Raw genomic sequence first — 16,434 nt, 5'->3', positions numbered from 1 at the left:
GCCTCTTCAGCAAATGGTGTTGGGAAAACTGGATATGTATCTGCAGAAGAATGAAAATAGATTCTTCTCTCTTGCCATGCACAAGAATTAAGTACAAGTGGATTAAAGACCTTCACATCAGACCTGAAACTGAAACTGCTAGAGGAAAAAGTAGGGGAAACCCTTCAACATATTGGTCTTGGTAAAGACTTTCTGAATACATCCCCAATTGCTTAGGCAATAAAACCACAGATTAATCACTGGGACCTCATGAAATTACAAAGATTTTGCACTGCAAATGACACAGTGAAAAAAGCAAAGAGGCAACCTACAGAATGGGAAAAAATCTTCGCCAGCTATATATCTGATAGAGGATTAATATCTAGGATATACAAAGAACTCAAAAAGCTAAGTAATAAGGAATCAAACAAGCCAATCAAAAAATGGGCTTTGGAGCTAAATAGAGCATTCTCATAGGAAGAAATATGAATGGCATATAAGCATCTAAAAAAATGTTCTACGTCACTAGTCATCAGGGAAATGCAGATTAAAACTACATTGAGATTCCATCTCACTCCTGTCAGATTGGCCACCATCATGAAAACAAATGATCATAAATGTTGGCGGGGATGTGGAAAAAAAGGAACCCTTCTGCACTGCTGGTGGGAATGCAATCTGGTCCAGCCATTGTGGAAAACAGTGTGGAGGTTCCTAAAGCAGCTAGAGATTGATCTACCATATGACCCAGCTATAGCGCTCCTAGGCATATATCCAAAGGACTCATCTCATTTCCTTAGAAGTACGTGCTCAACCGTGTTTATTGCTGCTCAGTTTATAATAGCTGGGAAATGGAACCAGCCTAGATGTTCCTCAACTGATGAGTGGATAATGAAGATGAGGCACATTTATACAATGGAGTTCTACTCAGCGGTAAAGAAAAATGAAGTTATGAAATTTGCAGAAAAATGGAAGGAGCTGGAAAGGATTATACTAAGTGAGGTAACCCAGGCCCAGAGAGCCAAGCACCACATGTTCTCCCTCATATGTGGATCCTAGCTACGGATGATTGGGCTTCTGTGTGAGAAGGAATATACTTATTAGCAGAAGCCAGTAAGTTAAAAAGAAGATATAAAGGGAAGAGGAAGGAAGGGAGGAGGGTACTTAATAGGTTAGTATTGTATATATGTAAGTACAATGATTGAGATGGGGAGGTAATATGATGGAGAATAGAATGTCAAAGGGGAAAGTGTGGATGGGGGAGGGAAGGTATTACCATGGGATTTTTTTTTTAATCATAGAAAATGTTAATAAAAATTAAATTTAAAAAAAAAAAAACAAAAAAATTCTCAATGAATTCTAGAGGAAAAACAGGTTACATGCCCACATGAAGCACTTCCCTCTAATCCCATGGGAACAAGCACTTAGTTGGTAGTTGAAGTCAATTAAAGTGTAAAATTAGAGCCTGGGCACTTCATTTGCAGTGGCTAATGAGGAACTCTCAAAAAAGTTGGAGCACAGACACCTTAAAGTTTTCTGACCTTCCCCATGTGTGTGCATGTGCATGCATTTGTATATACACACAAATAAATAAACTGCAAGATTATAAAACAAAAAAACCCTTTATGATAATCTGACAAAGACAGAAGCTTTTGAAATTTATTACTTCTGAGTGTTTAAATTGAGAACCTTTGGAACAAAGAACATAGCCATTCTATTTGGGGGCCAAAATTATACAGATTTTTCAATAGCTAAAGATTTTAAAGTGAAATTAGGGAAAGTTATTAGCAATTGCAATTGCATTTTGCTGCATATATGAATTTTAATATATTTTCGTTATTCCTTTCAATCAAGATAAATAGAAAATAAATTTCATTTTGTAGAATTTAAAATGCTACAAAACAGCTTTAGGTAAAGAAGTGATCATATTTTTGTGTGGATAGAACTATAGCTAAAATGAGCACTCCAGAAATGCAGTGCATTCCAACTCAAATATTACCTGCAAAATTAAGATACTACCCTGTGTAAAGATTATTAAGATTCAAAGGACTTGATATGGCTGTGTGTGGCCTTGGACCATGATCTCCTCCTATAAGTTTATGTCTTCTCATCTTTGAAAAGATTGAGTTGATATAGATGATCATTAAATTCTCTCCCAATTCTCATGGCATATTTGAAATTCAAATGGGCTAATATACATTTTTTCTCTAGATAGTGTGACTTTTCTGAAATTATTATTTAACATGAACAGATAAGTGTTCCAAAGAAATCACAGAGATCTAGCTGAAAAATGTAATCCTAGTGGTGGAAAGTAGTAGATAATATCAGAAGGCTGTCTTTATCAGCACATGTTTAATATCAAGTAACACATCATTGATACTTTATTCTTTTTTAACAAAAACTCACAAAGTTGTATTTACAGTGACAATACTGGGTAGGATACACTTCAAGGAGGCACTGGGCTACTTGAGGGGAAATATTCAAGAACTGTTACTCTATATTCTTGAATGTATAATTGCATCAGATTATTTGAATTGTTTGTTGAAATATGTTGAAAACCCCTTTCATGTGTTCTGAATGCAAAGATCACAGTATAAAGCAGTATTTCTGATTTTCAGTTTTCAAGCCATAGTTCCAATATATTCTACTACATTTGGTATAATCTCTTAGAAGTAACCCTGTTCCATAGATTCATGAATAAGTGGTTAATTAGGCAATAAAGAGCAGGGAAGAGGAACTCCATGTAAGGATATAACCTCAACTGAAGTATGTAGATCCAACCTGCTCCTTGCAGGCACTCTGAAGAACCCTGGGGTTTTAGATCTTAGACGCATCATTGATTTGCTGTGCATGGGTGAGAGAGGATGACTGGCAGTGGAATTAAAAAGGTGACAAATTTTCACATATTTACAGCTCTTCCAATTGGCAAAGCAGTTAGTTCCTCAGAGTGATCCCAGGAACACATCGTTAGGTGAGAAGTTGTAGAATTTGGGAAGTGGTGCACAGTTCCAGTAAGATAGTATGAAACATCAAGGGGAGACTCCAAGTGTGTTTGCTGTTGCTACATTCCCCCAAGCTCTTTTTAATTTTTTTAAAATTTATTTATTTATTTATTTATTTATTTATTTATTTATTTATTTATTTATCAGAGAAAGAGAAAGAATGGTCATGCCAGGGCCTCCAGCCACTGAAAACGAACACCAGATGCGTGAGCCCTTGGGTCCTGGAGAATCGAACATGGGTCCTTTGGCTTTGCAGGCAAACACCTTAACCGCTAAGCCATCCCTCCAGCCCTCTTCCAAACTCTTCATGGTCAAATTCATGTCAGAAATTTTACATACCATGCTTCCTTCTAAAACAGGTATTGCACATTGACGTAATGTCGGGCTCAAGTATCAATGAAACAAAGAAGCTGGTCTCTTTTTCTTCAATCCAGTATTTCCTAAATGAGTTTTACTAGTTTACCTAACAACTGCCACCTTGGAGGGACAACACTAGAAATTTTCCATTAAGACATCAAGGATTAAATAAATATATTTTATTAAATCATTGGCAAGCAAAGAGATACAGAAAGAGAGAGATAGAGAGAGAGAGAAGGAAAGAAAGAAAGAAGAAAGAAAGGGAGAGAGGTAAAAAGAAAGTCGGTTTCAGGGCCTTTAACCACTGCAAACAAACTCAACACATGGACCACCTAGTGCCTCTGACTTACATAGGTGCTGGGGAATCAAATCTGGGTCCTTAGGCTTTGTAGCAAGTGTCTTACGTGCTAAGCCATCTCTCCAGCTACCATCAAGGATTTTAAATAAATAGTAAATTTTACTAAAACATATCTTTTAGATCCAAAATAGTCTTTTGTTTGTAACTTCTAAAGTAGAAGAGATACTCAGCAAAACATTTTATCTTATGCACATATAGTCAGGCAAATAATCAGAGGAGACTGTAAACATATTATGACTGGCTATGGCTTTTCTCCACAGAAGTGTCTAGGAAATGGGATTAGAAAATGAAAGTGGGAGTTTTATCATCCATGCGTGCTCGTAGGAGGTGGAGCTGCCTCCTGGTTCACAAAGATGTGTATTAATAGAAGCTGATTCTCCTCAGGAGTGTGCCATTTTCTGAAGTTACGTTCGAAATTCAGTTCTTCACTGTTCTCCCTCACTATCTATTTGCTGTTCATATTTATCCCAAATTGTAATATGAAGAAATTCCAGACAGGAATAAATTATCTTATAGTAATTAATTACATGGTGAAAATGTATTAATAAGTAAACCCCACATTTTTCACCACTGTTATATGCCCAGTGGTAGAGATTTTTATGTGATTATTTTAATCACACCCACATAGTCATCTAGAAATAAATGGTTACAAAGCTAATTTAATGATTTAGACATAGGGGACAGCAACAAAACTAGAACACAAGAGAATAGAAATTCAGGCCATTTTAATGTTCTCACTGGATTGTGCTCATTGGAAACAAGTTCTTATTGGATGGTGTTCATTGGAGTCAGCTTCTCATTGGATAGTGCTCATTGGAGGTAGGTTTTTATTGAATACTGTTCATTGGAGGCAGGTTCTCATTGGACAGTGCTCATTTGGAGACACATTCTCATTGGATACTGCTCATTGGAGATAGGTTCTCATTGGATTGTTTTCATGGAGATAGTACACTTAGGATTGAATTTCCCAGAGCGTAATACTTAATTTTGTAATGCAGTTGCCTTGGTAATAAAATAAATCTGTAGGTAGGGGAAGAAACTTTTAAACATCAAAGAGCTGTCATACAATAAAGGATTTGAAAATTAAATTTAAACACTAAAAACTCAATTATTACTTTTTCAACAAGTCATTAGGTAGAGTTGACAGTCATTGGAATAAACATACAAGATTAAAGGAGGTAATATATATTCACTGTTGGGAAATATAGAATTATCTTCACTTTTAAGGGGGATCACAGCAATAGCCATGAAACTGTGAACTGATGTTGTAAAACAATGGTAAGAGGATATTTTCTCCAAGATTATGAATTACCTCAAAATAAATTTTTCAACAATAAAGTTATAAAACCCTGTTTGACATCTTTAATAGGAAATAAACTAAAATAACAATATAATCACATAGAAAGCAGAGGTCAGGATATAAAGCCCATGGGATTGTATAAGAAGTGACACATGAGGAAGAAAGAAATGTTTTCTGGAAAACTAAAAGTGCCAGAGCAAAATTGAGACTAACATATTAAACCAATGTAGCTCTAGGAAGTACCACCATCTCTCATAGAGGCACTGTTCCAGAATGTCTAAGATGCAAATACAAAAGCAATGGCAAGCATGCCATCTGAAAGCAAACATTCAGTCTGTGAGTAGTCAGTGATTGAGGTGTCACAAAATAATCACAGAAGCAGTTGTATCAAACGGACCTACTTGTAATCCATTTTAGAACTTGGGATGCAGTTAAAACTGTGCTATTACAAGTGAATAAAACATGAGATGGGACCTATATCTAACTCTTGGCAGGAATGGAACTGCTATCTTATCACAAAACTCATCCACAACAGTTACAGTTTCTCCCGCTGCGCACAGTCTAGCCCTGCAAGGGAGACAAGCAGCCTTCACTACCCAGGTGGGCTGGCCCTGAAGCCTGGCCCTTGGAATCTACAAACCTCTCAGGTCTTCCCCTTGCATGCCTAACTCTTATGAAAGAATCCATTTTCTATCGACTATAAAGGACTAACCATGGTATTTTTTTTTTTTAACCATGGTATTTTTTAGTGCCCTCCCCCAGCCACTGCCTCTCCTTGTTCTCCCACTGCTTCTCCCAACTGAGAAGCCAGCAGTATGGTATGGTTGCCAAGGAGGGTTGCTGGCACTTCATAGTTTTCTGAGACTATGAGTAGCCTAGCTGGCAGAGTGAAAATGAAACTCCAGGGAATCATCATTTGTTAGAACTATTGGACTCGGAGACTTGTCACTGGCTAGAGTTGTGGGACTTGGAGCTACAGAGTTTGATGTTTTGCTTATTGTATATCTTATGTTGGTAGAATATTTCTTTGCTATACCCAATGCTATCTTTTGCAATGTGAATATTTATTCTGTGCCATTATGTTTGTTTATTTATTTGGTATTTATTTATTTGGTATTATAGCTCAGTTAAAAGACCTTGGACTATGAGAATGTTTGAACTTTTAAAGTTTGATGAATGCATTGCATTTTCCTTCATGTATGGTAATCACTTTTGGGGGGCTAGGTATGGAATGTGATGGTTTGATTCAGGTATCCTCAATAAACTCATGTGTTCTGAATGCTAGGTCCCCAGATGGTGGTGATTTGGGGAATGAAAGACTACAGGAGGCAATGTATTATTGGGGGCTGGCTTATGGTTGTTAAAGACAGCTTTCCCTCACCAGTGTTTGGCACACTCTGCTGCTGCTGTTGTCCAGGCAGTGATAACCACCTTCTGCTCATGCCATTGCTGTCCTCTGCCATCATGGAGCTTCCCCTGGAGTCTGTAAGCCATATAAACCCTTTCCTCCCGCAAACCGCTCTTGGTCGGGTTCTTTGTGCAACAACAATGACTATTGTGAAGGTGTGTGAAGAGAAGCACATTGATTTTTAATTATGCTGATTTTGAATAATTGAATCAAGGTTACCTCTTAACATTTTTTTACTTTTAAGTTTTAAATTATTTTGTAATGGGTGACTTTTCTTTGTGGAATAAATCTCAAATTCAAAAGAAAACAACTACAAAAACTATCGAAATCACAAGGAAAGCCCTAGCTTGAGATGTATGGCTATTAGTAGAGGTAACCTTGGGGAAGCTGGCTCTCCTTCCCCCATTTTCTAGTTTTCTCAGTTGAACAGATGTGCTTTTTCTGGGTCTGAGGCAGGCAAGGACCAGGCTTGGGGAGATGGGAAGCCAGAATCATGTATTTCCCTGTGATCAGGACAAGTAGGGGCAAAGAGAGGGGAGGGGCTGGCAAACAGCACAGTCGGGCCTTTATAGTTGATTGAAAATGGATTCTTTAGTCAGATTCAGGTATGCAAGGGCAAAACCTGATAGGTTTGTAGATTTGAAGGGGCAGTCCACCAGGGCAGTTAAGGCTGCATGTCTAGGTGGTGTGCTAGACTGGGTAGCAGGGGACACCGTAGCTGTTGTGAATGACTTTCATGATAAAACATGAGTTCCATCCATGCCAAGTCTTCCATTCATGCCAGGGTGAGGTAGCATCTTTCTCTGATCGTCAGTTCCTAACTGAAGCTGCCTAAAATCAGCTGGCTTCCCCCTATTTTTTTTCTACAATTTGTGCCTAGGTTGCTTAAACAAATCAGGTGACCTGAATATTCTGAATGCGGTCTTACATAAATAGAAATTCATGAATTCTGAAAGTAGTTATAGTGCTAGAGAAATTTAAAGATGCAATAAATATGTCTCATGGGAAAAATATGATATTCTTGGATTCATGTTTTCCAGTCATTCAAACTAATTGCCTGAATAATATTCTGACCAGCATTTTATTAACTAGATAGATGCAGATGCCCATAATCACTTTTAGTAGATTCAGACTTAAGTTATCACCCCTTTCATCTGGCATCTACTGAGAGGTTAGCTTCTAGTACTAAGTCACTATCTTCACAAAAATTTCACAGATTTTTCACTTGTGCATGTCAGTTGTCAGTGTATGATACGCTAGACCAGACCTGTTCTCCATTTCTACTGTACAGTCCATTCTTTCCTGATAGCAGATTGATTCTGAATGCATCCCTTAAGCTTATTATCTACAGCACAATGACTCAGACAAACTTTTAATTAGTTCTCCAACTAATTTAAACAAGAAAACTTTCAGCCAGAAGTGTGCGAGACCAGGGGATTGCTTCAACAGTTGCTTTTATTGTTGGTTAATGATATCACTTTGGAGAGGAAGATGAAGGAATTTTATAAGGCACATATCTTACTTTCACTTACTTAGTATTCTTCCTGAACTTCACTAATCTGATGCTGGCCCTTAGTCAGATTTAAACACTAAGTAATGGAAACAGATTTAAAAGAATCAACACTGTTACATGTAAAAATAAATAAAGAAAGAAAGAAATAAAATAAACACATAATGCTTTCTAGAGTGAGGTAGTGAAAAAAAATGACAATATTTGATTTAAGTTCAATCATAAGGGATGAAAGGACTAAGGATGAAGACTTTTCAAGCTCCATGAAAGAGAAAGTGGGCAGCCTTGCAGAGATAGCACATGGTGCTCATGGAAGATAAGCTATGTGACCACTAAAAACCTGCACAATGACCGTTTAAAAGAACCACTGGGGGATAGGGAGATGGCGGACAGGCTAAAAGTGCTTGCAAACCAAGCCTGCTGACCAGAGTTAAGATCCGCAGAACTATGGACACGGTGTGTCTGTAAACCCCACACTTGCCCTTGGCAATAGGAAGTGGAGTCAGGAGAATCCTGAAGCAGGCGGGCAAGCTAGTCTGGCTTCCTAAGCTACAGATCAAGAACAAGAGAGACCCTGTGTCAAGCAAGGTGGAAGGAGAAGACTCAAACCCTGAGGTTGTCCTCTGACCTCTACAGCCCCCCCCCACACCCCCCCCACACACACCAACAATAAGTAAGTAAATCAAAGGACCATTTTTCTAATGCTGAAATATGAGGGAAAACACTGTATTGAGTATGACATGTCTTCAAATATTAAAAATTTATATGAATTCTGCATATGACAATATTTGCTGAAAACAGGGCAAACAGTGAGGATGAAGGAAGCCCATTGCCAGGCTTATTTTCTAGGTGCACTGAAATGGTATGCTTAATAAACTTCTCCTGATTTACATTCCTTATTAGGGAGTTGACATCTTTAGAAACTATTGAAACAAGAAAATTAATTCTGGATTTTTATTGTCCTTTCCTGGATTTGTTTTGTGAATCTCATGACAGCTTTTCTTTTTCCTTGGCTTACTGACAGGTCTGTTTGTTAGAGAAGCTCAGCCTGAATGATGAAAGTCAAAGACAAGCCAGACTTGCTGTGGTGGTGCTAAGGTGACATGAAATGGCTACTCACCTAAGGAATGTATTGCATTTGGTTGGATCACGAGGTACAATTCGAAGACATTTTATTGTTAGCAATGTTATTTTCATGGATAAATGATTATTTTTTGAGTGTGGATGTAACCAAGCTCATCTCAGTCACGGAAATAACTGCTTCCCTTCAGGTTATTTGATGAGGTCAGGTGTTCATCTCTTCTCCTACGGAATGTTGAAGTGTGCATAATTAATTCTACACCTCCCACTCAGCTCTCACCCAGGCTCTGAAGACAGTGTAACCCATTACTGCGTTGCTGTGTGCTCATGTAGTTTCTTCGGACTCTCTTTTAAAGAACATAAATTGATATTACTCTTTTAAATTTAAAAGATGGCTTAAAAGTACATAATACTTCTGCATCACCCAGAGAAGAAATAAGTCAATACTAGAAAGGTACAGATAAAAGGGCTTCTCTCTCAAATTAATATGTCTGAAGGATATGAGGTAATCCTGAAAGTAAGACTATGTAATGGCAGGAAAGCATTAATTTCTTGAAATATTTTCTGAATTTTGACTAATGATCACACAGCCTGGTTAATTTTTCACTGCTTTGTTAAAGACTAATATGTGCAGATACCTTTAATTATAGTTAAACTTTATATTTTACTTTTAGGTCATCATAGATTATTATAAATTCACATGCAATTACATGAAATAACTCAGGGAGATAGATTTGTGCAAACTTTACCAGAGCCCCTAGCCACAACAATTCTCTGCCTCCCAGTAACGTATTATGAAACTATTATGTAATGTGAGAGCAACTGATGTGAAACAAGGTAAGAAATGGGCACATGGCCACAAGGATTTGTTATGTGGTCTTTTTATGACAACACCCTCTTCTCTCCTTCCAATCCCCTTCATTGCTCACTAAGCCCATAATCTACATTTTTAATATATATTTTTTTCTTTCAAGGCTATGATTTTTGTGTGATCATACATAAATGTGACCTTTGGGAAATGGCTTTCTTTCTTTAGTAAACTTTCCTAGGTTTTCACCATGATGCTGCCCAAGTTAATTGTCTTAAATTTTCATCTGTGAGTATATTGTTTGGCACAGTTATACCAAATGTGGCTATTTGTCTACTAAAGGAAACCATAGTTATTTCCACTTTGAATTATTACCAATACAAAAACCCGCTAGAAATATTTTTGAATAGGTATTTTACTTAAATATATGCCCTTATTTCTATGGAATAAGTGCACAGGAGTGCAATAGGAGAGCTTTATGTTACTTGGACGTTGATTTCAAAAGAAAATTGATATTTTAGATATATTTTTCTTTTCTGTGACAAAAGTCACCTGATGCAAGATGCACTTATTATAGTTCACAGTTTGGAGGGTACGGTCCATCGGTGGAGGGGGGAAGACATGGTAGCCAGAGTGAGACAGCTGGTGACATGGTCTCTACCTTCAGGAAGCAGCAAGATGAAAGTTGGTGCAACACTGTATTTTTCTTTTGTATTTATTCTGGGAGCCCAGCCCGTGACCTGGCCCCACAAACATTCAGGGTGGATCTCTCCACCTCAGCTTAACCACTCTGGAATCATCCTCACAGAGACACCTAGAGATGTGTCACATGGCTAATTTGATTTGATAGCCATCACAACTTCCAACCTGTTTCTCACTAAGTCTGAATATTCTCACATCCATTGAATGGATAATCCAATTTATAAAAGCCTTTCCAACATTTGTTCTTGAAAAACAAAATAGCCTCTTGGATATAATGATAGGATGTTGTGTGTTGTGGTTATAATTTGCATTTTTTCTCATGGATAACATGGTTGAGTGTTATGTTTCTACATCTGTTGGTCATTATCTAATTTCATTAATAATTATTTATTTATGAGAGAAAGTGAGATGGAAAGAGAGAGAGAGAGGGAGAGAGAGCATACCAAGGCCTCCAGCTACTACAAACGAACTCCAGACTCATGTGCCACCTTGTGTATCTGGCTTTAGGTAGATGATGGGGAAAGAAAACCTGGGCCCTTTGGTTTTGCTGGCAAGTTCCTTAACTGCTAATTTCTATATCCCCTATTTTTATTTTTTATTTTTATAACTGACAGTAAACTCACCTTCAAAATTTAAATTCATAAATTTTTGATTTATTCTTACCTTCTCTCTAGAAAAATCAAATGTGTAAGATAAATACAAGCAAATCAAAGTGCTGCTAAAGCTTAAAGAAACAGTTACAGAAAATGCCAAAACTCTAGTCTGGAGTACAAAACTGTTTGGAGACATACTTTATTATGACCACATGCTACAAATGAATTTTAAGTCCATGTATATAAGTATAAAATATCAAGTAGATTATAAACTAATTGGTTCAATTGTTTATAAAAAAATTCTCTATGTAAAAATAGGGAATATGGGGCTGGAGTGATGGCTAGTGGTTAAGATACTTGCCTGGAAAGGCTAATGACATGAATTAATTTCCTCAACATAAATCATATGCACAATAGTTTGTTTTCAGTGGCTGAAGGCCCTGTTTTGCCCATCCCCCCATCTCTCTTTGTCTGCAAATGAATAAAAATATAAATTTTTTAAAATAGAGAATATATATCCACTGTAGTAAAATTTAGAAACAAAGAAATGGAAGAAGAAAAGAATTACCACAATTTCTACCAATTAAGAAATAAACATTAATATCATCCTTGTTCCCATATTTATGTTTTATTATTTTGGTTTATATTTATTTGAATTCCATGTATTATTCATATTTATTCTATGTTTTATAAGGTTATATAGGTATGATTTGAAATAATGAGTGATGTAAGACTGCCCAATATCTAGCTATATTTTTTCATGTGTTATATTTCTATGATTTTAAATATTTTTTCAAAAAATAAATTTAATTGTAATTATTTGCTTAAACTTTACCTGTTTTTTAAGCTATTATGGATATTTAGAATTTTGATAAATAATGTCACATTTCACATTAAGGTCTCTAGCATCACAGTTGGGGGACCAAGTGTCCAAACACATGAGACTATAATGCAGCATTTCATATTCAAATGACAAGAATCTCTAATTCTTCCAAAACAGTTTTGTTTTATTTCATGAAATGTAAGGTAGAAGTCTAAATGTACTTCCTGGTCTGGAGAGATGGCTTAGTGGTTAGGCGCTTGCCTGGGAAGCCTAAGGACCCATGTTTGACTCTCCAGATCCCATGTAGGCCAGATGCATAAAGGTGAGACAAGTGCAAGGTCACACATGCCCTAGGTGGCGCAATCGTCTGGGGTTCTATTACAGTGGCTGATACCCTGAAGTGCCAATTCTCTCTCTCTCTGTCTCTAAAAGATATGTACTTCTTCCCTCACCCCAAATGATTACCTGAGTAACAATCTTTCCCTCTATGTCAGATCTGAAATCAGGTGAGCATTAAGAGTGTGAGTCCATCTGTAGACAATGCTCATCACTTATCTTGTGGAATATCTGTGCCACTGTTACACATGTCATTATGACGAAAGTCTCACAATCGGTCCACATGTGTGTTGGCTTAACTTCCAACTTTACTTTTTCCAAGATTGGCTTGTTGATAAATTTTAGAATCAGATTGTCAGCTTTTACTAAAAAAGGGGAGATTTTTGGTTTAGAGTGCGTAAAATTTACACATCCGTTTGCTGATATTTTATTTTCCAACGTAGAAAACTTTGCAATTTTTGTTAGACTTGTCCTAGGTATTTGGTGGTTGTTGGTAAATTTATAATTTTATATAATGCTTATTTGTTGAGGGCATCTGTAAACATAGCTTTTATATTGTTTTCTACCAAGTAATTTTGCTAAATGTTTCTCTATTATGTCAAATAGGTTTATTTTTGACTTTCATTTACACAATTACATTTTATGCCTTAGATTTATTTTTTATTGTAGTTTTAATTCTATTTTTTCTTTCTTGTCCCATGCCTTTTTCTGAAAAGTGTATATTACAATGTTGATCTCACCAAGGGTCCATATGGCTCATGAATGATTTTCAGTAATACTGAAAATCAATGCAGGTGTCATGAGGTATGAACTTCTCAAGGAAAACAACACAAGAATCTGGCAACACTGTTTTCTCTATTGCATGGTCTCCTGGGAAGAAAATTCCTGCTTGACTGTGGTCTTACAAAAATGTAAAATTAGAAATGGGCCTGGTGTGGTGGCGCATGCCTTTAATCATAGATGGCACTTGGGAGGCAGGCAGGCAGAGATCGAGGATTGACATGAGTTCAAAGCAAACCTGAGACTACACAGTGAATTCCAGGTCAGCCTAAGCTAAAGTAAGACCCTACCTCAAACCCTGCCCCACCCAAAAAACGTTAGAAATAGAATTGGACTATGTTGTATAGAAGATCATGAAAAATGTCCTGAAGTGTTTGTTTGTCAATAGCATCTCTTTCCCCCACACCTCTTTTTAGACATTATTTCTGTGTATTTTGTCTGTGTATTTGTTTTCCAGTTCATTTTTCTCTCATATTGTATTATTTCCATATATTCAGAAGCAAGATGAGATATTCATTTAACCTTTCTTATTTATTTATTTATTTATTTATTTATTTATTTATTTATTTGAGAGCGACAGACACAGAGAGAAAGATAGATAGAGGGAGAGAGAGAGAATGGGCGCACCAGGGCTTCCAGCCTCTGCAAATGAACTCCAGACGCGTGCGCCCCCTTGTGCATCTGGCTAACGTGGGACCTGGGGAACCGAGCCTTGAACCGGGGTCCTTAGGCTTCACAGGCAAGCGCTTAACCGCTAAGCCATCTCTCCAGCCCCATTTAACCTTTCTTATTATACCTTGAAAATCATAAAGTTCTGTCAAAGTCCTATTATAATTATATCACAAGTATTTTGATATGCTGTTTACATGATAAAGTTTAGAATATTTTTAAATTTCTCTAAGAATTCACTATAAAATATATGCATTAGTTTCCCTTCTCATTGCTGGTATAAAATATCTGACTACAATCAGATTAAAAAGCAGAGTTTATTTTGGCTTACAGTTTGAAGTTACAGTCCCTCATGACTCAGAAGTTATGGCAGATGAAGTTTGAGGCAGCTGGTCACATTCAGGCCATAGTGGGGAAGCAGAGAGAATAAATGCTGCTGCTGAGCCAGATCTCTCCTTTTATACAGGGCAGGACCATCTCATGGAATGGTGCTGCCCACAGTTAAGATGGGTCTCCCCACTTCAGTTAACATAATCAAGATAATCCTTCATAGGTATGGTCAAGGATAACCTAATCTAGCTCATTTCTGATAGGTGATTTTATCTCTTCTCAGGTTAACAATCAATATAAAGCATCACAATGTATTTTCTAGAAATATATTATTTAATCATCAATCAGTTTTAAATTTTAATGAATTTTTATGGGTGCTATGATTAATTCCACTGTAATCAGAGAATATGTTAAAGCATTTTCACTTTTGAATGTTTTTGAGATTTGTAATCAGATCCAGCAAATTCTTAATTTTTTAGTGTTTTCATGAGTTCTGGAAAAATGTTAATAAATTTATTAATAGGTAAGTTGTTTTGATTCTAATTTTACACATGATATGTTTATTTTCAAACAGGATTCCTAAAGAAAAATATTTAAAAGAGATAAAACCTTATTTTAGCTACATGAAATTGAATTCCATAAATGACCTTTTTGTTGATTAATTTATACAAAAATGTTAATTGAGTATAACTTAACCCTCTCCACAGGAATCTAATACAAAGGGGTCTTATATATACTTATTGTCAAAATACAGATTAACAAGAAGTAATATTTTGTCAATTTATTTCAGGGATTTAATAACAAAAATTTCCCATGTGTTTATTATCCTTCTACAATCCCTTTTTCATGCCCCTTCATCACAAATAATTCTTTGTCAATTGGTATATAACTTGGCTTCCAAATTTGTACATTCTGTTATTTTTAAATTTTTAATTATTTAATAATGTCCATTCATTGAAATTATTTATAGCACTCAGTGTGACTTTCCATACATGCATATGATATGCAATGACCAAATTTCTGCTCTATTGATCCATGCTTCCATTCCCAATTTCTAGTAATCACTATTCTACCTTTTTGTTTAGGTAAACTCAAAAGGTGCCTTTTGAAATAGTTACTGTTGCATCTGATTTTTAGAATTGATTCTTACCTTATGTCACAAAGTCTTTTTTCTAGCAATTTAATAATAATCTTTATATCAAATAACATAAAACCAGAACTGAGAGAACAGAATTATGAGTTGGACTCGTTTTAGAAAAGATTATTTTGAGAATGCAATTGTCCTTTATATTTTTTGAGATACTTGAAATGTTCTAATATAAGATATGTATCTAAGAAATCTATTCCCACCATGCTGGTGGTATCAGAAATGCATAAATCTATATTTTGGATACAGAGTTGAAAAGGAATGGTCAACATTTGCCCTTTGTTCATGTTTTTGCACAAAAAAAGTGGAAATAGAGTTTGGCTTCATGGGTTGCTAAAATGCAGCCTGGCTCTTTACTATGTATTGGCTGGGTAACTTTTAGAGGGACATGTGTATGACGTAAGAACTTGGAATTATGTTCTGTTAAGGATTTTGCAAGACAAAGCCTATTTGAAAGCCTTTTATTATCAATTTTGCTTGATAAATCAGAACTGTGCATACCACTGTTTCTGTCCTCCTCAAACATATTCTCGTTCCTGCCACACTGTCACCCACATATCTGCTTCTTTTCTTCATGGAGATTCAATAAAATGAAGCATGCTATGTCTCCCTATGGAAGATTTGTCTTCAGCCCAAGCCAACTATAATTTATTGGTCTATTATAAGAATTCCTTTATTTTCCAGTGTGGTAACTTTAACTCTTGCAAGTAGAGTTTTATACCATGGGACCAAATGACCTAGTTTGTGAAAGTGAACTTACCATCAAAGTTACACATCTATAATTTAATAGATTGCTTATTCGTTCAGGTGTCTATAAAATTTCCCAGGGAAGTTATGCCATTTTAATGAAACCCATAATATGTAATGTCCAATGTAGAATAAATGAGATTCTATATGGGATAATCAGTGGTGACAAATACTGATAAAATGAGACCCTTTGGAATGAGCAAAACTCAGTGAGGGCTTTGAAGAAAACTCCTTCCAATTCTCTTCATTTGACCACTTTGCACTCATTCTTTTTGTGAGAGTTTCTTGAGTTTTAACAGTGCTTCAGGTTTATGTTATTGAAAATATTTTACATCAGTTTTGAAGGAAAAGTCTTAGTGGGCCTTTTAAATTGACAAATGATAGCTGATTAACATTTGGTATAAGCCTGAACATTAAGCTACAAAACTATATTTATTTTCAAGTAAAACAGACTGCGGGACTTCACAATATATTTAGGACAGGTTCATTATTTCCTCTTGGTGTCACC

The sequence above is a fragment of the Jaculus jaculus genome, chromosome 7, assembly GCF_020740685.1.
Source record: "Jaculus jaculus isolate mJacJac1 chromosome 7, mJacJac1.mat.Y.cur, whole genome shotgun sequence".
Classification (NCBI taxonomy): Eukaryota; Metazoa; Chordata; class Mammalia; order Rodentia; family Dipodidae; genus Jaculus; species Jaculus jaculus.
Note: the sequence above shows the minus strand (reverse complement) of the source record.